Source organism: Caloenas nicobarica, chromosome Z (assembly GCF_036013445.1).
Source record: "Caloenas nicobarica isolate bCalNic1 chromosome Z, bCalNic1.hap1, whole genome shotgun sequence".
In the NCBI taxonomy this organism is placed as follows: domain Eukaryota; kingdom Metazoa; phylum Chordata; class Aves; order Columbiformes; family Columbidae; genus Caloenas; species Caloenas nicobarica.
The window spans coordinates 59,339,432-59,364,918 of record NC_088284.1 but is presented as its reverse complement, the minus strand read 5'-3'; positions in this window follow the sequence as shown (position 1 = coordinate 59,364,918).

Here is a 25,487-nt window from a genome sequence, read left to right as displayed (position 1 = left end):
AGGGCTAGAGGCAACATCACCCACTTGAGTGTATTTTGAACTGAGGTGTAAATCTGAGGTGGGTTTGAATGGTCATGTTTTTCAGATAGTCTCAGGCAGTAAATCAGACACTTCACTTAGAAACAGATTTATTTGAATGGTGTAACAAGCAGACATTGATAAATAAACTTTTCTTTGTCAGGAGGAATAATTGCTGAGAACCTGAGTTTTAACACGAGGCAGGAGCTTGATCACTGAGGTAATTTATTTAATCAAGGAATGTTCCTGAGACAAAACTACTGAATTTTGAACGTAGGGCATTCAGAAAAGGTTACAGAAGGATGCGTAAAACTTAAAGTATCTGAAGTGAATTCGGCAGCAAATCTAAATAGAAACTTGACACAGGATAGTGGAATATGAATTTTATGTGTTAGCTAAATGTATCCAAAATCTTATTAGGTTCTGATCCAAAAATGCCATTTTTCACCAGGCAAAGGGTTGATAAGTCAGTAAATTCTGAGAAAGGGAAAGCAGCTTGACAAGAAAGTCTTGCAGCTCTATTCAAAGACTATGTATGAGCAGGGCTGGTGTTCTAAATGTTTAGTTATAGTTCCTTCTAGCAAAATGTAAGATATAAAGTTAGCTCAAGAGATTTTACTGCATGTGACAAATTGAGACCATATAACCTTCCCAGTTTTCAGTTACTCCACATTTTGATGCCACTACTATTTTCCAATGCTTCCTAGCTTATGAAAAGGATTCAAAATAAAACTGGATGCTTTTACCACATGAACAGCAAGCAAAAATATCTTCCCCTGCTCTCTATGAATTTATAAACACAAATTTGTTACACAAAGCAGCATGGGGAAGCAACAGGTCTAAGCTAAGTGTCATTCATTTCTACATATTAGTATTCTTTGAGATAATCAATCAAGACAAGTAAAGGAAATAGTTGAAGTGCCAAGAGGAGCAAACACAAGACATGTACCAAAAAAACCCCATAAACCCTGTTAAGCAAGTGAAATATCTGTTACCCTTTGGTCATGCACTCCATGGTGAATAAAAGAGGAAAAATGGGAAAGCAACAAGAGGATTCATTTTTGTGCAGATATGAACTCCACACAGGACTTGTACACAGCCTCCACCAGAGTCCTGTCTGAACAATTAACTGTTGTCTTCACTCATATCTGCTGTGTTTCCTGAAGCTGATGGTGGCAGCTGCTCTTCACAGCAAATCCAGCCAAGGGCAGGAGTAGTGGCATTCACTCAACCACCTTTGCTCAATTGACACGAACTCTACCAAAGGACAGCAACGTTAATCTACAGGGCCACAAGTTCCTGGAGGTCATCTACATTCCCTTCAGTGCATGAGCTGAACTTCTCCATCCCTTCTCATTCTTTTTTTTCTGATGTATTCTACGATAAAGGTGTTGAGAGAATTGTTAGACTTCTGTCTGTTTTTTCTGTCTGTTCACTTGGTCGTAGTTTTCACAAAGTGCCTTTGTCAGAGAAATTCTCAACAAATTGATGGCAGTATCCAAAACGCTTGGTGGAGGGATATGTCTAATAAATACCAGTCCTATGATGAAAAATTAAGTAAAAATTTGTGCAGGAGTGGAGTATAAGGCAAGATAGTCAAAGCTGTTGCCTGTGAGATCATGACTCAGTGCATCAGTAGTATTGCAACTACTACCTGATTCAAAATAAAGAGCATGGTGAAAACTCTTGTCACACAATCACCTAGAGAACTAGACATTAGAGAAATAAGTTAAGCAATTAAAAACATGTTTGTTGCCTTAGGCATGTTTCACGTCATTGTTTGTCAGCTCCATTGCTCTGTCTGTTCCACTTAATGGTTCATTTGTCTGAATTTAGGACCAAAAAGAAAGAAACAAATACACTGTACAAAAGAGAAAATTGTTATGTTTTCTCAGGGTATGCTGGTTGGAGGTCGGAAGTCCTAAGGTGACAACTACCACTATGCTGTCATATTTAGTATATGGAGACATATAGATTTGGGGAAACATTTTATATCTAGTATTCTGGTCACATTTACTTTAGAATATGGTTAAAAAATCTCAAAGGCAAATGGAGAGTATATTAGATCTCATTAGCAGTTGAATTTTAAGTCTGGGCCTTTTGTCACATAGGTTTTAATAAAGATACTCTGTTGTCAGCAACATGAGAGAGCAATAAAGCTCTACATATTTTACTTTTGTCCACTTTACACAAGAGCTACTCTATGGAATCAGATGAAATATCTCCCTGGCACAATATCCTGCCTCTGATAATGGCCAGTGGTAGGCACTTAGGAAAGAAACAAGCTCATGTCTAGCTAATCTTTGACCTGATATACTCCACCTTTAACATATCAGCAGTTTGGAGACTAATGTCTAGATTGTCTAGTTTACATGACCTTGATGGAGTTATTCTCCCTGAAGTTATCCACCCTCATTCATCTCTCATCACAAATGTGTTTTGGTTTCAACGTTTCCAATAGTCCAGGTAAAAGAGGAATGAGTTTACACTCTACTTGTAAAGCTTAAGATGTTTTCTTTATTTTGACTTTATTACAGCCACCAGTCAGTAGAAGGTACCATCAATTTCAGTTGAAAATGAGATCAAAAGTGGATTCCCCAGCTTTCTGATGTACCACAAATTCAGTTATCTACTTTCATTTAGAAATAGGTACCCCAACTTTGCTATGCCTCTGACCATCTCAGTAGTCCCATGAGGGTCAACATACTATAGTAGCATCCGAATCTTCTAGGATTCCCATCATGAGTACACAGAGAACTATTACAAATCTCAAGTCAAAATCCATTCTCATGAGACATATGATTTTAGTTTAGAGACCAAAGAGAACTGCTCCAAAACCAAAATTTTAGCAGTTTTCCACAAAGATCGACTGAAATTATATTTTTCTTTTTCATTACTTTACTGTTCCTTTCCCCTGCTAAATGAATGCCACAGCATTTAGTTCTATTGAGAGAAAAAGATATTTATTGCCTAATTTGAAAAGGCAAAAGTTCGTGAAATAGATGATTCTGTAAGGCTTTTTATTGTTTTTGTTTTGCTGTAATTAATGCAGCTGTTGTGCATTCTAATCAAACAAATATATAATTTGGAATCTCAAAAATTGTTATGAAGTTATTCAGACATCTGCATACCTACGTCAGTGTAATAAACCAGGAAAATAAAATTGCTGTCCAATAAAGCATGTTTCTGCAGTATTATTAACTCTGTTGCAGAGTTCCTGTTATGTGAAAGATGATTTACAGATGCCTGAGGAGACAAACTCCCTTTCCAAACACTTGAGAAGATTAGAATGGGTATGAAAGAGGATGTTGTACGGGAAATTCATGGGAAAAATATTCAGTCTCAGACAGAATTCCTTGGACTGGAAATGTTATTAGGCATAGCAACTCCTTGCTTTAGTAAAGACACACACCATTTCATTCCTAGCTAGTGCCTATGGACACAGCAGAATCAAGTCCTACCTTTTTTAACCGCATGCATTGCTCTTTCTCAGCCAGTTCATACTTCCTGGGGGATAGCCACAATGTGATAACCCCCATAGAAACAAACCAAATGAGATGGTTTTTGTTTCATCATTTTTAAGAGTTGTATGGAGTATGTCCCTGATGGCAATCAGGATGAAGGACTTGCCATGTAGCTAGTTGCTGCATGCTGCGAAGTCCTGTTTAAAGTCTTGCAGCCCTGATGATGCTGAACTAATTCATTTCAGATGGTGGACATTCCAAAATTATGTCCTGAGCCTGTTTGGTCTTACAGCTAAAGTGTGATGATTTTATTCCCTCAAAAGGTATGAAAATCTCATACTGACATTTGTAAAATGCACACATAGGTGTAAATTTTATAATACAGGATAGGTAGTTAGGCTGGACAAAAGTCATCTCTAAACATGGGCCAGAGGGTCTTTTTGCGTGTGGAAGGTTAGGCAGCAGGAGCATTCATATAAGGGGTTATTGTTTCACAGCAGCTGAACACAAACTGTACTTAGACTCTTTGCCATTTGGTCCACCTCTTTGTTCCCCAGCCCTACACCTCTGTACCCAGTCATACACCTTATGGTGTATGGTACAATATATGGTACAATTCACTAGGTGCAAAAATTGATCTTTCAGGGAGAGTTTTCTCTTGGTCCACATGGTCAGGTTACAATCTATACCATGAGAAAGAAGCAGGAGGAACTGCACCTGACAGTGGTTAAATATATGTTCTTATAATCCATAGAGAATCTAATGCTAGGAAGTTGAACTCAAAGGGAGGAAGAAGGATGTAATGTAAAAGCACCGGGATTGAGGTTTTATGTACAACACACTTTATCTGATTTCTGGGTTTCACTAACTATTTTTTCAAAGTCACTTAGTTATTTTCAGTTTTCAAACTACAATTTGTGCTAAATGAAAAGACATACATGTTTGTTTCTAGTAAGATTTATTTTAATATAAATGATTTTATGTAGATCTAGGGGCCTTAGGCTCAGAGTACAAGAGAAGAGGAATTAGGAAAACATTAAAAAAGGTGAATGAGACTTGAGAAAAGCTTGTCAATGTAAATTTTAAAGAGATCTGCAGGTTTCCCAGTGGAAAAGGAAAACAGGAGGAAAAGGAAAAATTTTGAGGATGGGGAGAAAGAGGATTGTGTAGGAAGATCTGAAAAGCGAACATCAAATAGTTATAGAAGATACAGATATTGATAACATAGGTGAAACCAGGCATTGTTTAGTTGTGACTGAAATGAGGTGGAATTTAAACAATGGATGCCATGACATCAGTTATTCTCTTTTGAAATACATTTTCAGTTTTTTTCTTTTGATAAAAATGCCTTACTTCTGAATGTAAACCTGAATATTATTTATTGAAAGTGTATCTTGATTGTTTATAACTGAATACTTCAAAATTACTGTCCTTTGAAAATAACTGATCATAGAAATCAAAGTTGTCCCTCCATTAATATATTTCAGATGTACATTTTTTTAGTTGCATATTCATACAACATTACACTTTCCTAAAATAATGAATTGTTTTCATGTAGTATACAAAGTCTTCAAGACTTTCATATTCCTAACAGTATCTATTGATTCAAATTGTTCTTCAGTACGTAGAGTGGAAACTGTTAGTTTAACACAAGCACTCATTATACTATTTAGGGCTGACTTAATGCTTAAATAATGTACACTCTTCCTAAATAATGTACACTCTTCCTACCTACTCAATTATATGCTTTCCACAAAATGATTAACTGTTTCAGATAACCAGTTCGTCACCCAAAGATAAGACAAATTTGTATTTGAAGTCCTTACCAAAATCAGACTGATAATTTTGTAAATAATCCATCTCAGTGGCAAATTCAGGACTGGTTTCAATTTTTGGTACCGTTCTATATGGAATGATAGCTTAGTATTATTCTAGTGTCTCCACAGGCATTCACTTACAGGCTGGAAGAGAGTGGGAGACATGTAATAGATGCTTATCTTTGATACGTTTTTCAGTGCTGCTAGCAGGAGGGCTCCTCAGGTAGCCAGCTGAGAACCCAGCTCTCTCTGATCTCCTCTCAGGTTATACGGCTTCAGGGAAGTGACTTGCTGTTGCTGATGGGGCCCTGGCATTAACTTCTGAGGTCATCCACTGACCGACTTTTTTTCACTGAAACCAGCCCAGGACTGCTCTGTACACTAGTGGCATTTTGTACATTATTCCTTTTTCGGTCACAGAAGTTTAATATTTCATAAATGTGGGAAGACTCTATTTGCTGTTCAACAGGGTTAGATAGGTACCTAGTCATTTTAGGGCAGTTCATGCCTCTGCAGTTCTGGTTTGGGGGTAATTAAAAAATAATCTTTTTCAGTCTATCAAGTTTGATTTATTGTTGTTGTTATTATTATTATTTTGCAGAATGACAAGTTTGGGGAGGTAGAGATGAATTTTGCTTTAGTCATTCCAACACATATTTTTTCTAGATTATTTCTAACATTTAAGATACTTGGATTCTGTTTGCTCCTTGTACCACCTCACACCCTCCCACTTCCCAGATACAGGCAAGCATTTAGGATTTTAACTGTGGGGTAAACTGCCATCTCACAAGAAAATAGTAGAATGGAGAATTCTTTGAAGATAAAGCATTGCAAGATTCCCTTCAGAGAATCATTCTTAAATCTCACGATGGTGTAATCTGTTCTGCTTAACCCATCTCTGATGAACAGTGTTACTACATGAAGACAGGAGAGGCAAGTTAATACCTGTCCTTCCAGTTGTATTCCATCTTTGCTGTTGTTACGATTTATCAGCAACTGTAGGATGTGGACATTCTTCTTTAGCCTCATATGTAGCTTCATCCCATTCTTTAATTCAGTTGTGATTTCTTCTGCATATTGCTATCACATTCATTCCAGCTACTGGCTACATAAAACAGGGAGAGATTTTCATTTTCATATAGATGCATTAAAAGCATGAGCACCATAAAAGCCTAAGCAGACCATACTAGGATCTGACACTGCATTTTGTTCAGAATTCTGAAATTAAAAATAATTAATTTAATCAGAAAATTAATGGTGAATAATTCTGTGCATATGAGTTCTCTCTGTCAAAATAATGTCATTATTTGCAGGCAAGTAGGAAGTTTGATGAACCTCAGAACCTATGTGTACGGCATTTTTGAATACCAGTTTTGGGACCAGACAGGCTTTTGTGGAGCAACCAAGTCTCAAAATACCACCAGGACCTAAAAGCTACTGAGGAGTCAGTGATCTAAGGCTGTCTAGGAACAATCGTGTAGTCCCAGAAACCCAAAGCCCAAAGTTGCAAGCTATTTGGGCAGTTTTCTACCAGTAACTTTGCCTGCTGTTGGAAATATCCACTGAAAGATTTTAGTTTAATATAGCTGGCATTCTCTTTCAGTAAATAAGCTTCTAACCATCCACTGCACATTTTTAATACAGAATTAGGACTTATCCACCTGAATACAATCTCACCAGAAAATCCACAAACTGATTGCAATTAGTACAACCACAAATACTGAAACAGGCTTAAAAATATGAGCATGGTATACAATAAAATTTAAAAAAGTAAGCATAGATCTCTTATTTTAGATCAGAAACATCAGAATTAAAAGGTGTTGTTTGGTTGTTTTTGTTGTTGTTTTCCCTTGAAGTCCTTGCTCTTTCTCTAGAGAAATGTGTCAAAAAGATGGAGGAGCTTCCTTGTCCCGTAATTTTTTCTTGGTAGTTTCAGTGGCAATCCATTAGACTGAAAGGAAATTTTTCAAAATTGTGCACAGGGATTGTGCTATGCTGGGATCCTGGAGGCTAAACCTCCCCCAGCTTTGAAAATATATCCTAAACTATCAGTAATTTCCATTTATCTGTGCTTGAATTAGCTGGATGATCCATAATATTTCATTTCTTAAATACTATGATTACACTTTTGAGTACCAATACAAGTGTGTTTAAATGATATAAGTGCATTGTGAAAATCCAAAGCAAGCTCTATTTCCTTTGTCATGTAGTAAGCTAATAAATACACAACATGTACATTTTTCATTAATTATATTAACTAATTATCACAAAATAAATGACAGAGAAATTGCAGTCATAGAAAGGATCATTCCTTTTTTCTGCATGAATTGCTAGCTTCTAAAGGAAATAGTTGTCATGAGCTAATGTGAAACCTTGACAAACTAATAAAACTAATAGATATTAATTATAATACCATGTAAACCATTATTGGTAGTTCTGAAAAGTTATTGCAAATACAGGTGCAAAAATATCTCTAGAATTCATTGAAAGAAACGTTGTAAGCAGTACTAAAATTGAAGAATTAATGTGATTAGTTCAGAACGATAAGCTGTGGAGCTGGGCAAGTTGGTAGTCCGCAACATAACACTTACATGTATTGAGAGTGTGTCAGCCAACGTAGATGTAAGTGGTCTTGGAATACGAAGCCTATAAACACCCTGTTTTCTCACTTGCAAATGTTTATTTGACTTTTATTACCAGTGTTTGACTGAAACTGATGGGTTACTTGAGCACACTGTGAGAAACAATCTTTTCATATGCATCTTCACCCTGTAAACACATTACTCTGATAAATACAAGCCTAAAAGGTGATTTGTGAAAGTCTTGCATAACTCTGAAATGTAAGGGGCAAAAGTATGATACATGAGCAGGATTACATTATATTAATTTCCTTATATGTCTCTTTGTACTGACTTAGACTTTAAAGATTCCTTCACATATCTTAAAATAAGGTTTTGATTAGAATCACACTACATTCAGAAGGAAGATGGATGTCAAAAAGTTCAGTTAAACTGATTTATTATCAACTTTAGATCCAAGGATGATTTCAAACCAGAGCCAGAATCATAATAACCCTATAGTTATAGAAGCCTTGAATCCTAATCTGGGTCCAATATTTGTGAGCTGGTTAGTTTGTTTGTTTGTTATGCTTTCCAGTTGTGAAGTTTACATGAGATAAAGGCTAAAATCCACTATCTGTCTCCTACTTCCCAAGGATATACATGTACAAAATAAAAATATTATCATCAATGTAACTTCAAAGGGACAGATTCACAAAAAATGAAAGCCATTTTTCTAGTAATCAAGGGGTTTATTCTGGATGTAATAATCCTCAAAAAATCTAAATTCCATCAATATTCTGAAACATTTTGGCAGAATCAAAGGAAAGGGAAGCCAGCAGAAAAACAGAAGCAGTATCCCACTTTCTCACAGCTGGAAGTAAATATGAAGCTGATCATAAAAAAAAAAAAAAAAAAAAAAAGAAGAAAAATGGGCACAAGGAATCTACTAGAGCCAAATGCCAGAAAGAATAATTTTTCAGTTTTTAATGCCTGAGTTTCTGTGATTAAAAACAAAAAGAAATGGGAAAAAGATAGTGGGTGTCAAAAACCATGCTAAATTCCCCAGTGCAGCCATGTTTTAAAAGGCCACACAAACTAAGGGGACAAATCAGCATCACATACCTAGAATGAACATAATCTTGTTTAACTTATATGGTAGCACAAAGATGCAGCTGCAAATGGTCACCCAGGTGTCCCGTCCCAACAGATGGGATGAGGGATGAGTTAACTCTAAACGGGACACGCGCCCTGACCCAACAGATGAGATCAGGTGCGAGTTAACTCCAGGTAATTCTGCGCGGCAATGCGAAGTGAATGACGAGAATCACTCCAGGGGTCCAATTATGAATTTACTAAAAGCACATGGTGGTATACAAATTACAGCCATTAGTGGCTTGGCAAAAGTATGTTATAGTAACACGAAATTTATCAATACATTGACAGCAAAAGCCCTTCTAAAAACGGTAGATTGGCAACAGTTAGTAACTGTAATGCAAAACTTAACAAGACTTAACTTAAAATGGGAATCAGAGTGGGGAAACCAGGTGTCTGAAGTCAGAAACAAACAACATGGTCACTGGATTCTTCTTGCTTGCATATATGCTAGAGTTCTTAGAGGGACTGAAAGGGGGTCATCATGCCAGCAGAAATCCTTAGAAATGTGTTTTTACAACTCTGTTACAACATACCATAAAGTATGAGCTACTAACACTGTCATGTAACTTAAGATCTTCCTCACTCTATTTTAACAGTAACTTGATATGTACTCCAGGAATATCAAAAAGTGTTAGATATAACTCAATTGCAGAGAAGGTCACCTTCTTGAATTTGTTAAGAGCTGGTTTAAATAAAAGCAGTGTACCTGAGTACCTTTAAAATCTGAATTTTCCTTCCCTGTCTTTATAAGCCTAAAAAGTCAAAAATAGCACAGTGCAGTACCTGCTTCAGCACAGGTGTTCAGATTTGCAGTAGCTGTTACTATAATACAGATCTCTCAGCAACCTTAACAGACTCCATAATATAGCTACTGTCTGAAGTTAAGGAAATTTCTTTTAAGTATACTGTAAATAGTAGAGACATCTGCTTACACAGATGCCTACCAGAATCATCTCTCGGACCTTTTATTTCTTGACCCTTGTGTCTCCTATTTAGCCATTGCTCACACATAGATATTTGTCAGGTGGAATAATTCTGCTCTGTGTGTTCACTGTGCTGCTGATCTCAGTTTATCTTGGTCAGGTAAGATGAATCCTGCTCATGTATAACACCAGTTGGTGTGTCTCATCCTCTGTAATGAATTTCCTATTACTTGCACTTTGCATGCCAAGATGACAATCCGATAACAGGGACAATGCAAAAACTCAATTTGCTTGTGTGGGTTTCAAGTTCAAGTCCGTGAAGAGAAAGCTGGAAATGTGTAAGAAGCCAGCCGGTCTTATAAGTTGTTTTCCCCAATTTTCCCCTTGGGTGCCACTAAAAAAGAAGCAAGTTGAGTTAAACTTAGTTGAACATCCTTCTTCTCCAATACCCTTTTTCTTTCTACAAGTCTCCATGTCCCTTCTCCCAGGTTTTACTTACCTGATGACGAAAGGGGAAAAAAAAAATGTTAGTAAGTAGCAAGTGACTTACTGTTACCTGGAATGATCATTTGCATACTATGAGATACAGAAATACAATATGAGTCAGAGCGTCTACAGCTCTGGTCCTGTCACTCTGGAGACAAAAGTAAGTACAAATTAACTGTTACTTTTTCTCTAGCATTTATCTGCCTTCTACTGTATTTCATTTCTCTCCTCTTCCAAAGAAAACCAAAACCAAACACTGCCTCCACCCCATAGCCCCAGTAAAATCAAATCAGCAGAAAACCTCAACTGCCTCAATCCCAAGGTATTTCATTTTGTGGCTGGATGTTCCATGTTAAAAAAAATAATATGTTGATATTGGAATTAGAAAAATCTATTTGACCTACACAGGAATGACACAGGGCATGCTTTTGGCATATCCAGAAAATGAGATACAAGTGTTAAAAAGTTTCTTAGAAATTAATGTTTGGTAGTAACACTTTCTCCACTCCACCCATTTACAACATGGATAACAACCGTCTTTTCCCCAGAGGAGGCATCCAGATATACTCTGGATTGGATTCTGAAATGTCAAGTTTTGTAACATTTTTCCACTATTTTTCCAAAGAAGAGGCAAGACCAAAAATATCCAGAGAATTTTGAAGTTCTTATTTTCTTGGTTTTGACTGGGATAGTGTTAATTTTTTCCACAGTAGCTTGTACGGGACTATGTTTTGGATTTATGCTGAATACAAAGCTGGTAATATAGAGATATTTTCGATATTGCTGAGCAATGCTTCTGTAGAGTCAAAGCCTTATCTGCTTCTCACACCACCCCACCAGCAAGTGGTCTCAGGGAACACAAGAATTTGTGAGGGGACACAGCTGGTACAGTTGACCTCAAGTGACAAAAGGCATCACAGAATCATGGAATGGTTGGGATTGAAAGGGACCTCTGGAGATCATCTAGTCCATTCCACTTCCTAAAGCAGGTTCACCCAGAGCAGATCGCACAGGAATGCATCCAGACAGGTTTTGAATGTCTCCAGAGAAGGAGACTCCACAACCTCTCTGGGCAGCCTGTTCCAGTGCTCTGGCACCCTCAAAGTAAAGAAGTTTCTCCTCATATTCAAATGGAACCTCCTTTGCTTCAGTCTGTGCCTGTTGCCCTTCATCCTATTGTTGGGCACCACTGAAAAGAGTCTGGTCTCATCCTCTTGACATCCACCCTTGAGAGATTTATAAACATTGACGAGATTCTATTCTTCAGGCTGAACAGACCCTGCTTAGTTGCCCACTGGGGTTTAGCCATGACACCTATACAGCTGAAATATAAACAACAAAGAGTACAGTTTTTAAAATTTGGACCTAAACCTGTCTGTTAGACATTTTTCATGAGCTTTTAGGCACGACTTTTGAGACCTGCAATCTTTCATCTATTGAGATTAAAATCAAGTAATCTGTTCAAGATAATGACATATCCTCATTCCCAGACTGTAAGCAGCATCACAATTTATAGAAGGTTTAAGACTTTGACATAACCTTTATGAACTCTGGTATTTCCCTCTTGTGTATTTTTTAACTTGGCTGCTTCAATTCTATATCATGCAAAAAGCAATAAGTAAATCTACTTTTTTCTTACTGACTTCATATTTTAAGAGAGTCCCATCATGTTGGCTTGAAGTTGCAGCCCAGCTATGATTCTTAAGGAGTTCTTCTTGGAGGAAGGAAAATGTTTATTATTGTGACAAACATTCTTTATTGTCAAATGTAATGAGTGCCCAGACATTTAGGCCCCCCTTTAATTTTTTAATGAAATTTGCTTGTATCAAAACTTAAAAAGGATGAAACAGCTCACACAGGTCTAGGAACAAGAGCCCTGTAGCACCAGAGTGACACCCTCAGCTATTTCTTTGCTTTTTTCAGTCAGCTTCTGTTACTGAAATACCGTGAAAATAAATGTCCCTTTCCCTATTTTTTTTCACCAAATAGAATGATAGTTCTCATACAGAAGGGGATGAATCACTCTCAGACTTTGAGCCATATTTGTGTCTCAAACTGTGCCTTTTGTACACAAAAATTATGACTGAAAGGTCTGAGAATAGATTTCTAAAACAGGAGATGGACGTAGCTCACATGGCTTCTTTTATTTTATTTCACTCATATCCCTTTATATATGGCATCCTTCACGGAATCATAAGATATGTAGTAGAAAACGTAGCTCTTTTCACATAGGACATACCTGATTTGCCAAAATGACATGATACTGTTGCATTAGTAAGATGAAAGGCTTTTATCTTGCTCAGAGACACACATACTGTAGTCATTTCAATAGATGAAATGTCAAAATGCTTGGGAGTATCAGTTGTGACATACAGACAAGTAACTGCCTTGGGAAGCTCTGAGGTAGTGAGTCAAAGATACAGAAGGATGCAGATCTGACTAATGCAGATGCTGCATTTTACACCTTGTGGGGAGTTTGAGGAAAAAAAAGAAAGCCCTAGCAATTTCTGTGAGAAATAAAGTACAACTGTAGGTATTTAAAAACTAAAATACCTTCACATTTAATCACAGACCTCCCTCACACTCATCCTTGTGAGATTGGTCCCACTTGTAAATATTTTATCAGTTACTATGGATATGTCAGTCCTTATTCTTGCACAGTCCTTCGACTGACCAAGAGAACACAGTTGTGTTACATATGACATGGACTGACCTATTACAGTTTCATAAAATGGAGTAAAAATAACATAAATTTAAAATGTATATTATCCTAAAATATTACTTCAAATAGTTTTTCTGAAATAAAATTTTAAACATGAATATTTTAAACGTAAAAGCTTAGCCCTAAGATATAAATATATTGAACATACTTTCCATACAGCGTGAAATACGCTAAATATTTACATTAAAACTTGGACTGATGCATCGCATTAAAAAAAGTACTTATTTACTAGATATATATTTATAGACACAGATGATTTCAGTATTGATACCTGTGATTAAGCCTTTTGCTCCAAAGTTTGTTTTATTTAAGATGTTTCTGTGTAGAATCTGTGCCCTTAGTTTGCCTTAATTTCTCCAGGAGGCCTCATGCTAAACAACGTGGTAGAAATCAATACAGTTTTTGCAAACTACTTGATTAACTTTTATTGACCTATGATAGAAATGTCAGACTTGTTTTTTTGTTGTTGTGGGGTTTTTTGTTTGTTTAGTTTTTTTGTTTGTTTTTGGTTTTTTTTTCCCTTCTCCTTTTATAATCAACAGTCCTTAAAAAATGGCTATAACAAATGCTAGGATGCAAGTACAAAAGATCATTTGTTTCAAGAATCTCAGATCAAAAGAGCATTAAACTGGTTTAAAATCTATGAAAAAGGGTTAATGACTTTTTGGTAATCTCTGATATAGTGGTATAAAAGTAAAATAAAAACCAAAACCTATGATTTTTTTTAGCATTCTAATTAAATAGAATTTTTGGTTGTGAGTATTAGACAGTGACACATGCTTTTGTTGGTATTTTGTTTGGAGTGACTTCTCATTAAGAAACCTAAGTAGATAAAATATGTTAGTTACATTGATAAGCCTGTAAAATTCAGGACTTCATAATATAAAAGCTTTGTATTCAACTTCAGCTCTATCACTTATGTTATGAAAAATTTTTTAGTGCTTATAAAACAGTCCTAGTCATGACTATAGCTAAGTTATAATAATTTTACTCGTTCTTCAGCTGACTGCAATTACAACTCAGTTGAAAATCAACTCTGAAGTGTACGTTCTGAATATTAATAAAAATAAATTATACGAGTTTATTCTTTAAAATATTAGAAACAAACAGATCCCTAAACATTTTTTTTTTAAATTTATCGTTTCAAAAAGTTCAGACAAGAGTAGCCAACATCATAAGCTAATTTAACTTTATCAACCTTCCCATTTGTGAAGCTTCGATACCTGCAAAATAGGATTTTACTAAAGCTTATTATTTGAGTCTTCAACATCTACTAAAGCTGAATGACTCTAGTATGACCATCTTTTTTCATCCTCATTAATTCTCATTCAGGATTTTTAAAAATTTTTGCAAACAGAGATATGAATCTTCCTGCACGTTAATTAGTTTAACCATACTGAGATCTAAGTCCCATTTATAAACAACTTGGTAAAATAAATAAACTCAGATTTAGAAATATTTCAAACAATATTCTAAATTCACCTGATGCAAATCAAATCAACCAGGTCAGCTAAATCAATAATCAACTATTTTGTCCTTGATAACCTTGCCAAATTAATTTCCGACCAATCACACTAAGGTTATCACAGGTCTACTTCAGCTGCAATCAAGAGTTAAGGTTTTCTAATCTGATAGAGCATGTGACCAAGGTTGTCCTAAAGTACTACCTGAGGGAAAAACCTGTTCCTCAAACATGCTGATTTAGAACCTAAATTATATAACTTTATGAAGTTATATGAGGTTACCTGGGTTTCATTATAAAAACAATAGGTCGTTTACATCATCTTCACGTTGACAGCATCATTATTCTCCCATTACTTCAGAGATAAAAATGGCCTCATACAGCTACTCCAAAATATTTTACTGAAACTGAGTCCAGCTTCAGAAGTTTCAGCTTAAAATATTTTCTGTCAGTTTATGCACGTCTTGCTGGCCAACATTGTAATCCAACAAATTAACGTATCGCAAGGCTTTATTGCCTATTTTCTGAGCAGTAAATTCCAAATATCCTTTTCTGTAAAAGGTAATAACTTCTACAGTTTCCTCATAAATTCACAAGCAGCACTCAAAGTCCAAGTATTTGTACCACAATTGTCAAAGTCTTATGATAGTCAATAATACCTTCAAAGTAAACATTTAAGTACTCTTTTACCTTATGATTATTAATGTAATCTCAACAGAAGACTGGAAGTTAAAGAAAGTATTTTGGAAGTTTTTACTTGTATGAGAGTCACTCTTCTATTTGTTTGAGAGATGTTTCCTGTGTGTGTTTCCTATGTGTAAAGTAGACACTGGACTAGAAGGTACGAATACCCACACAGTGGGGTGATTTTTCTCTTAATTCTGGTGACAATATCACATAACTGGATGGGAAAATTGCTCAGTTATATGATAAAAATGTGCTCTCCAGTTACCTACAGAGCAAAACAGGGAGGTAATGACAGGTGGAAGACCCTGAATAATACTCTGCGCTTCCTTGTTCTACATCTACCATAGGAGCCATCAGCCTCTGGACACCGCAGTGAGTCAGCTGGAACTGCTCCTCAGGTCACTTTCAGGACTGAGAGAAGTCACTGCCTGGAGGTAGGGGACACACTATTGGATGCAGAGGAAGAGCCTCTTGGGACTGTATAAGACTTACTACAGTATGTCTTGGAGAACCAACAATAGGGAAATTGTGGTCCCTGGGGAGGAACAAGGGTGGCAAAAAAGAGACAAAACTGGATAAAAGAGGCCGGTCATGTGTGAAGGGGTCAGTAAGCTTGTTTGGCTTGCCCTACACCTGATCAGCACAGCCTGTTCTATCTTCTTATTTAATTCCATTTCTAACTCTTTCCTAGGTGACAGCTTTCTATTCTGAGTGCATGTGTGTCTATGGGATCTGAGCACAGCGGCTATTGTCAAAGTACAGGTTGGAGGGCCTGTGTGTTCATGGTACCAGGAAATGGAGCAATTGTGGGTGTGCAACTGTGATCACTAGTGAAGATCAAGCTTCACCAGCTGGTGAGCAGGTGAAGTAGTGTGGGAACAAAGGTTTGAGTGGGTCTTCAATAGTGAAACCATGAAGAATTGGCTACTGGGGGACTATGGGTGTGCCAGAGAGTTTGGTTGGAGGGGGTTGTGTGTTCGTGTAAGTGTATGTATATGCACTTGCCTGTGTGTGTGTGCATGCATGTGCACATACGCATGTAAGTGATGTGGTCTGTACCTGCACCTGGAGCAGTGCCATGGTCTCAGGGGCTGGTACACTCAGGTGCCAATCACAGACAATACTGGGATCCAGTGGCAGCTCCTGGATGCACCAAGTGTTTAAGGCCCACTACTGACAGGGTCTGCATTGCACATATGTATATATACATTTTCACCAGTGGACCTCCATCCTGCTCATTCAAGAGAGGAACAGAATGATGATGCTATTGTTGTTTGTGTTTCCGTGAGTGCTTTACATGTCTGTCTAATATGCGTGGCCAGCCATGTACATCTGTATACCTGTCGTGTACACCTGTGCCTCAGCCTTACCACTGGGGTCATGGATACGTAACATCCTTGCCCCTGTTGGGCTACTAGGCTTGTCAACCTCTAACAAATACAAGCTAATGTTAAAAATTATCAAAAAAGTGGCACACCTTCTTGCAAAGAAGTGATTTTACCCTTTAATCTAGAGAAATTAAGGAAAAAAGCAGAAAGAAAGCATAAATATAGAGTATGTAATTCTGTGTATTTTTTTAGCATCCTTACCCCTTCTTTCTAACCTCAGGACTGTCACTCCTGAATATCTCTCTTCCTTTCTTTTTCTGCATGTTTTTTCTCCCTCCTTTGCCTTAAAGAATGTAAACCATCTTTCACATACCTTTTTTCCTTACTAATCCTAGGGACAAAGTCAAGCATCTTTGATACTAGATATTAATATATATTAAGAACTATCTAAACATAACTCTTTTAAAGAACCATCGTGCATGTGTTCCTTCTATTCTCTTTTGTGATGTCTCCTTATAAAACTTCTCTTATAATACTGCAGCTTCTCAGAATTTGGCCACTGAACTACTATTTGTGACACTTTGTGCTACGTCATGCAAGTGTCCCACCAGTCTCACAGGCTTCCACAGATTTTTATCTTGCAGAAGGTTTCAAATATGAAGTTCAATGAGATTCAAAACACACTTTGTTTAAGAAGAAGCTCATTATTCTAATTTCAAAGAAATCTTAAAGGAGGATATTTTAAATATTTTTAGTTGGTGAATATGTCTGATCTGCTTTATATTAAAAAATAATAATAATAATTTAGTAAATAAAATTAAAACTAGTCCATAGACAATGAGAAAAACACAGCAGGTCCAATGGAAGTAATACAGAAGGAAAATCCCAAACCAGAAAGTTTGACCCTAAAACTGGAAGCTTTCTGGTTTTACCCTAAAGTTTGCTGCATTTTAATGCTCTAGATGAATGACTTGAATCTGGCATGCTGCAGCTGAACTTCAAAAACATAGTTTGGGACGAGGCTTAAGTCTTTTCAAGGTCATATTTCAAAAGAAAAAGGAGAGTGTATAGAGTCAAAGCTAAGGGATTTTGTTGATACCTTTGATTAAATCACACTGATTTCTCCTGATTAAAGAAAGTAAAAACTAAGCATATAAAAATCATCTCCACTCAGAAATGGTGTATTATAATATATTCTAATTCCATAGTGTAAAAAGATATATAAGTTTTCTTATTTAAATCAAAAAACCTTGACATTATCTAGTAAAAAACAAAATCAAAAACAATCAAGCAAGGTCAACTACGTCTTACTACTTTGAGTAGATTTTTCAGTATAATATAATATAATATAATATAATATAATATAATATAATATAATATAATATAATATAATACAATATAATATAATACAATACAATATAATATAATACAATATAATATAATATAATATAATATAATACAATACAATATAATATAACATAACATCAAATTTTTGCCAAGTATTATATGCAACAATTATTATCTTACCAGTAACTTTTTCTCTGACAATAATATTCTTGGCACTTGAGAAGGAGGAGGTGGATTAGATTATATCAGGAGGTCTATTCCAATCTAATTATTCTCTGATAAATAAGATGAAGTTCCTAGATTACCAAATACACATTGCAAGAGATAGTTAATCTACTTATTTACTGGAAAACACGAAAGCTGCAGTAAAGCAGGAAAGACATTTTGATTACATATTTGTCACTAGAAGCAGTTGTATGTAAGTGCAAAGAGTCGTTTGTTCTCCAGGGAAAGGATATCTTCTCTAGCATGACTGAGCCAGAGCATTGTTTGCATTCCTCTCTTGTGTTTTTTTTGTCTTCTTTGCTTCATATAATAAACCTTGCAATAGTTAACTTGCTATTTATCTTTTTTTCTATATCTTTGCAGACATGGAAAATCATTTGCTAATGATCATTCTACCACAGTAGAGAAAACACAAATAAAAATATTCCTAATTTGATTAAAAGCTTTTTTTTTCTTCTTCTATATGTACTCCACATACTTTCATTCTAGAATTCACTGATCTCAGAACTTTTCTCTGGGATTTTCATTTAATACTAAATGCTGGTTTAGTATTGTGCTTACTGTTAAGTTCTACCTAGTCAGAGTTTCTTCTTAAAAAAAAAAAAAGAAAACATTATCATTGTGTTTAAGATTCCTCTGACTTTAATTTACACATATGATAGTTGCTTTTTCTGCCTTGTCTTCCTTTACAGTACTTTGCACCACTTGAGACTTCACCCTACATTAAGATAGGTATTTGCATTAATTGCATGGTCAGTTGAAGGGTTCTATAATGAGCTTAGAATTAGATAAATAACTTTGTTGTTGTTAAATTTAATGTGAATATGACACCCTTTGTATCGCTGTGAAACTTTGAACTCAGCCTGTTGCTGAAAAGATACAATTATTTGTGTTTGCCCAACACTGTCAAGTCAGCCCCTAAAATATCCCAGCTTTTTTTAATTATTATTTTTTTCCCTAAAGAAAATAATAATAACAAGAGGACCAGGTAACTTACACTTTTGAGAAAGGAAAGGTCTTCAAACAGGCGGTGACTCGAAATGTTTGTGAAAGCAAGGAGGAAATATTCCCATCTCCCAGCCACTTTTGCCTCCTTTTGTCTTTAGTGAGAAATAAATGTCGGCAATGTCTCCATGAAACTCCTGATTACAGTCTATGTATAAGTATCCAGAAATATATCAAAGGCCTCCTACTAGTTTTAAATTAGTGAGTTCTGTCTTTGTCCTAGAAGGACTGTAAGAGAAAAGTGGATTCACTTACTCAGTGGTGACACTCTATTATAACACACTATGGATTAGTAGTCGGGGCAAATCTATTTTTGAGGATGAAACCCTTCACAATGCAGTTGACATTTACCTTGAATTCACAGAATTTAAAGATTAAAGTGAGAGAGAGGAAGATGGAAGCTCCATTAGCTTAACCAACTCACCTTCTGCCCACAAATTGTGCTTCTTACAAACACATTTTCTGGTATATTGTGCAGCCTATTTTAAAAATGTGCCAAAGTGCCGGAGCTTATGTCACTCCTTTGGGATCTCTCAGTGCTGCTAATTGGCTTATGGCTTACAAGAGCCAATACTGTAGAACTAAAAAGCTGGAAGGCAAAGTTTAATTTCTGACCTTTAATTTTATTTCTGTAGTTCAAACTGACTTCACTGCAGTAAGACTTAGTGAAATTTTTCAACTTACATTCAGTCTCACCATATTCCCATCAACTTCTAACAAAGTATGCTGTAGCAAAAGTCTGTAGGCCTGCAAATATAAACTTCTACTTCTTAAAAATTGCTGCAAGTACTTTAAATAATTGTCACCTCAAAGACAAAGGGATTGTCAAAAATATGGAAAACCTGTCAAAAGAAGAAATAAAAGCATGAAGAATAAGAACACATGAGGAATCTTTGTACTTCTCAAAAAATTATCTAAATCTCCCATTGGATTCAGTTTACCAATGCTACTTTTACACACAGTGCATTGCTTTGAGCAAGCATTCAGTTTCACTGGAGAATTGTCTTGAGCTTTCAGAAATGAGTTTTCTCTTGCATTAAATCAGAAATGTTTCTGTAATTTAACTTCACTAGAAAAATTTGGTGCATAAGAATCATAATTTGTAATGACACTGTCAAAAGTTTAGCAAGTAAACAGTGGGAATTTTAACCAAAAAGGGTGGCCAGCTCTCCTTTTGCCTCAAACAACTAAAGAGCTTTCTTGGGATCTGTGGTAACACCAAATCAGTTATCTACTCTATCCAATCACAGTAAGAATGTGTCTTCCACACCATGGGCAGATCATCATCTGTTATCCAATTATTCACCTTTTATGCAAAAGCATACATTAAAATAAACATGGAACAAGCCTACCAGAAAGTCTACATGGATCTCTGTCAGTGAAAATGAGCTGAACCAAAGCCATAGTCTACATACAGAAAAAAACAGCTTTCTTCTCAAGGCAGAAATGCTGACCACCCGTTTTTTCCTTGTTGCCTATGGACAGTCAGGATCGCTGATGCTGTCTTTGAACCACAGGATTTTTGGGCTGTATCCTTCCAAACAGCTGGGACAGTTACTTGAAGTGTGTAAACAGATGTACTTGTTGGACCCAACACAGTCTTATTTATTCCTGTCTGTAGAGTAGACAACTATCATATGATCCTCCAGTGCTATCAGTGGTAAAAGAGATGATAAGATTGAAATATTCTCTCCAATGCCAAATGTTTCCACATTCCTATGTCTCAATTCATCAGCTGTTCTGAAGGCAATTATCTGGGTTTGGATTATACCTACACTTAAGCTTCTCTCACCTGAATACTCAGCTCCAGGTAAATCTTAGTCCATTCCAGCTGGAGACTTTTTTTTTTTTTTTTTTTTTTAAAATAAGAGCGTAAAACCTGTTTAAGGAAACCTGCTAAGGAAAGCTCCGTTTGCAAGAGTCTTGTGGGAAAAGTTTTCTGTTCCCCTGGGTCAGTGTGTCTAGTATAGAACGAGATCTAGAAACGTCTCATCTGTTAAACAGTTGAATCTGGCACACAGATGCTTATATTGCACTTACATTCGCACACTTCCATGTCTATAAGGAGTTTCCTTTCTGCCCACTAAAAAGAGTTCAATACTTGTTAAGAAGCCATTTTGAAATAAATTCTTAGAAAAAAACAGCATGCAGGTTTAAAGGAGAGTAGCAAAATGCTCACTGATGCTAGAAAAGGTCTGTTTCTGCCAGTTCAATGCCTTTTTTAGGAGATGAAAGTCTCTGAGTGAATAATTGCTTTGGGAAAAGTTGTGCATAGTCAGCTTTGGATTTTAGAATGAAGGCAAGATGGAATTTGCATGATTTGCTGCACAAATAATTTCCCTTCTTTTAATACTCTATTTTTGAGGTTGTAGATTGTCATAAATAGTTATTAAAATTTATTACTGGGTAATATTGAAACGTTGCTGGAAAATCACTCAGTACTACCATAATATCAGCTCATTAACATAAGCTTGGTAATATTTGTTTATAAGGGAAGACAATATAAACATTTTTAATGACTTGTATCCTAAAAAACTCACAGATGAGTTCCTGTGAATAGTTCCTTTTGGCTCAAGAAAAGGAGACAACCCAGCAAGACGAAATACGAACTGGAAACATGGGTATTTTTAATGATTAGGGTGTTCATTTTGTATTTCTGCAGTAATAAGCCAATTAGCAGAAGGTGGCCTGGACAGGGGTATATGTCTGTGTCTCTTTTCTCACCCATCAAAAAGAGTGTTTCCCATTCCTACTTGTATTTATGTGCACATGCGCATATCTTCATCTGTTTGACTGCCCTGCAGTGATTTAAAATACCACAGGTGCACTAGAGAGCTAACAGTGCATCTAATCCCGCAGCCATATTTCAGAGATTATTAATAAATACAAGTTGAAAGCACGATTGTGCATGAGACAAAATAATGAAATACCATATTAGGAAGCAGGCCCACAGAAGATGGAGAAAAACATTAGCTGAATTCTGTGTGCCCTTCGTTCTAGCAGCGTTAAAAATTGCTAATTTGCTGAGAACAGAAAAGACATATACACTATTCCTGCCTGAAATTAGCATTTATACAGGCACATAGCATCAGGTATATGCTCACAAGGTCTGTGTAACTATAAAAAATAGAGCCTCTCTGTTTATCTGAAAATGGCCCCTACAACCTAGGAAGCACTGGAAAAGCTTTGTGTATTGTAGCTTGATCTTTTCCTAGATCTATTCCTAGAATGGACTGGAGTAGGACTGCTCCTCCTGTACATGTGGACCTGATCATGATAGCACGATTAAAGAAAATCTGGTTCTGATTCATAACTGAAGGTATGACACTGACATTTATTCATCCAGTTTGCTGCTTTCTGGCACTTTGGGGTCACAGCAACAACTCATTATTTTCTGAGAGAAAAGCTGCATCAGAGGAATGAATATGCCAAATCTGTTCCTAACCTTTGTTAAACTGTCTGTTCTTTACAGTCTCCTACAGCATCAACATCACCAAGGTAGTTCCTAGGGCCTTTGATGAACAGATGTATACAAACCATGTGTCTCTGATTCACTGGTGCACAAATAATTTCTTAGTGACTTGCTTCCCTTTGAGAATGCTGTTAACAAGCTGCTTCTGCTTACTTGATCCCTGACCTTGTAGCAGCTTTGGACTTCTTGCTTTCCTTTCCGCTTGTGTCTATAATGGTTTCGTTAGTTACAGGGTTAAAAAGGCAGGTGTGGAGGGATATAGAATTGATCACCTATTACAAGGAATGCCAGCAAACAAGCATGGAGTACTAAAATAAGGTAATATCTCAGTCCAACCAAGCTCGTAATTGATTTCATTGTTAGGGAAGCATTTGAATTTTCCAGAGGTCATAAGCTACATGTTTGCATAAAGGCATCTTTGTCTCTAGGTGTCTGACCGGATGTTTAACCCTAAACCAATATTTTGCTGCAGCAAATTATTTTCATTGTCCTAAAGACTTTTCTAAAAATGGTTGTATAAAGACATTTCTGACAATGATATAGTCACACAAGCTAGAAACAGAAGAAATAAGTGCCTGACTACATCTTTGAGTTAAACAAACCTTCAGTTGATATCTGGTTCCTGCTTAGACCACAGTGCATTTATTGTTGTGCTTATGTGATAATCATTATTAGAACCTATGAGCTCTAGTATAAGTAATGCCAGGCATTGGCCAAATATGCTTATACCTCTTATTAAACACACAAACTGCTGATTTAGATCGATATGTACTCTGATAGCTCAAGTGTCATATTTATCCTGGAGCCTAGCAGATTTTGGCTCTACTGATATATTACCATTCATATTCTCTCAGTGAGTGCTTCAGAAGCGTGGACAAGTGACAGGACTGAGGGAGATGTCTGTATTTACATATACAACTCTTTTTGAATATCATACGAAATGAGGACCCCACAGATATAGAAGAATATGAAGTGTAACTGCAAAAAACACCCACTGTAGTAATTCTTGGCGGATCAACATACATACTGCTATTCAGAAAGATGAAAGATGTAAGGTAATAATGGTTGTATTCTGATTGAAATACAAATTTAGACTAACTCTCCTTATAAAGACTGAAGTACCATCTTTGACATCAATATTTAGCAATTATCACTCTCAATTAGATGGTCGGTTTCTTCCCACCAGGAAATTATAGCATTGAGTGTCATTGGTCACCTGGCAGGGCTTCAATTATGGAAAAGTTAAATCCCTTTGCACCTACTTACATTGTGCCTATGTGTTCACCTCTCTTCAAGAGATTATTTCTGTAAGAGTGGAAAAAATTTTAGGAGGCACTGAACAACAAACAATGCTGAGACCTCCATGGGTTTTTGCAGAATCAAGTCCCGTGCTATTACAGAGTAAAAAGGGAGTAAGGTTATTGCTTGTTAAGTATCAAAGTGGTTGTGTTTACCACTATATGGAGTCATGCACAGCTGTCTGTTGTTCCTGGAGTCATTACAGGAAGAAATAATGAGCAGAGTTAAATGAAACATCACTTTGTTCTCCAGTAGGCCTTGTAGTCTCATTTTTGTCCCAGTAGCTATTGCTGAGGTGCCCTACGTAGGCATCAAGTAAGAGGACTAAGAAATTATTTTCGTACAAATGCAACCTTTTGATTTTACCTTATTGACTATCCCAAAGGGAACTTGGTGAAGATGACAGCAGAGTGGGAAAAACAAATGACTGTGTCATTAGGAGGAGCTGTCTGAAGTATCAGAGAAGATAAAACATTATAGATAATAATGGAGATCCAAGTTCAACCTCAGACTCTCCACATTCTTCAAATCAGGCTGCTAACTTGAGGTTCTCTTTCAACCCTGTCTGTCCTCAGTGGGAAAAGGAAATGCAATATAAAGTTAGTCATTACCATAGGACTCTCCCTACTTCTACTGCTCCTTCACTTCTTCAAATAAATTATTTTTCTGGGATTTCTGACTCATGGGAGCTCTGCCTCTGAGGAGAGAACAACGATTCCATAGGGATACAGGAGGCAAAATGGGAGCAGTTTTGTTTCTTTTAGAGTTCATTAACCAGTGTCTTGTGCTACTATCCCTTTCCATTATTATTACTCCTAAAATTTTTACTCAAGTTGCTAATTTGTTATTGCCAACCTAGGGTCTGTGCAAAAAGCGGCAGACGGAGAACTCTCTTCTAATTTTGATGTGATATCCCAGATGATATTGAGTTCTGTTTTCCAGTTGCCATACAACAGCAGATCCCAGTAAAAAGGCATGAGAAATGCTTTTAAGAATCATCAGATTTAGCAGCAGTAAAGATACCTTCAGATTAAATGTGACTCAAGATTTACGGTTTTGGACAAGAAAATATAAGAAGCAAAGATGAAGTTTAAAACACTGTAAAAAACTCTGAGAAAAACTTATTTAAACCCTTTGCAGTTAACAAATTGTTGTATTGGGCAGGTACATAAAAGCAGTCCTGAAATAAGCTATTGTAAATAAAACATAAGTTTAACAAGAAGCAAAATACTAATAAACTAATCATCATAGGCTGGTAGTTAAAATATTTTCATTTTTTTACAGGTTCTGGTTATCACTCCAATTCAAATATTCAGGATTAGGGATCAGGATTGCAGAAATGCCTTAAAGATGGTTTTTTTTGTTTGAATTTATAAAAAGAAGAATTGTCCATTTTACATGAGGTATTACTGTATAGGAGTTAGAAAAAAGCTTTTCTAAAACATACATAAACCCCAAAACTTTTTGAAAAATAAAACATTAATAGAGGGGAAATTTTCAGTGATAAAGACAAGGA